Source organism: Diprion similis, chromosome 6, assembly GCF_021155765.1.
Source record: "Diprion similis isolate iyDipSimi1 chromosome 6, iyDipSimi1.1, whole genome shotgun sequence".
Classification (NCBI taxonomy): Eukaryota; Metazoa; Arthropoda; class Insecta; order Hymenoptera; family Diprionidae; genus Diprion; species Diprion similis.
This window is the reverse complement of record NC_060110.1, coordinates 5,690,388-5,691,530: the sequence shown is the minus strand read 5'-3', so window position 1 is coordinate 5,691,530 and position 1,143 is coordinate 5,690,388. Positions and strand designations below refer to the sequence as shown.

General features: G+C 29.3%; 1 protein-coding gene across 1 annotated transcript in view; it reads right to left on the bottom strand.

Annotated features, from left to right (window-relative positions):
- Window positions 1–1,143, bottom strand: part of LOC124407520 (aquaporin AQPAn.G-like) — a 28,289-nt gene that overhangs the window by 5,823 nt on the left and 21,323 nt on the right. The window lies entirely within an intron of this gene.

Genomic DNA, 1,143 nt, shown 5'->3' with positions numbered 1-1,143 from the left:
AATGAAACAATTGAACTTTCTTCGACTCTTACATTGTTCAGATACACTATACAAATGAATAATATTCCATATCTACCACTCATTTTTAGTAAAAAACGAGTATAAGACATTGCAATTTTTTTGAAAATCATGTGCCATAATCGGTAAATAATTTTTGAGATATCGAGATTGGATTCACATACCTTGTACAAATCGTGAGCTTCCGTATGTTGATTTGTCCTTCTGATGACAATTTACCCGTAAACAAGATGACTCGACATAAAAAAAGTAAGTAACTGACGACCAACGAGGGATGGATATTATGTTGAAATAAATAGACAGAACACACCGCACCAAGATGAGATATAGGTTTATCAACTTTATTATGATACCAGCCAAAACAGATGAAACTGATGAATTATTCTATTTATAATAAGTGATATTATAAACTGGAATTAGTTTCATGCGAAATATTCACCATAGGTATACATATGTATAGCAGATTACACAAGTTTTACATATTATGTAGTACGTATAGGTTTATGTATGAATTGTACGTTGACCGAATATAAGTATCTCTCTCGAACGAGTTTCAACAGTTAATTCTCGACGCGTGGTTAGTCAATACATTTAATACAATTCTTACGCCATTTATAGATCTTCTAAAGTTTACCAATCAATCAATCAATGCTCTATTCCGTACACTGGACAATAATACAGAGACATATCTAATATTATTAGGACGAATGTTTGAACAATAATAGTTAAGGAAGTGGAAAGGAAAATTATAATATTATTTACGGATTGATGAAAATTATCCTGCTAATTAGGTACATAAAACTTCATCCTCACCTACATGAAGTAGAAAAAATACGCACTTATAGTAAAACTTAATAGTAATTATATTAATGGTGTTATGTTATGACTATTATAGTTATTATTTTATTGATTGTGTTGACGAAAGGGAGAAAGTATATAATAATAAGATTTTATGTACCTGTATATTGTTGTTTTTTTTCTGTTATTTTTTTTTTTTTTTTTAAACACATGTTATCGTAGTTTTTTTGGTTGTTTTTCTCATAAGCAGTTATTATTTTAACAGGGTAACCGTCACTCTGCACCAAATTCAACGAAGATTCCTTTCAATAAAATCAAGTATCTTTC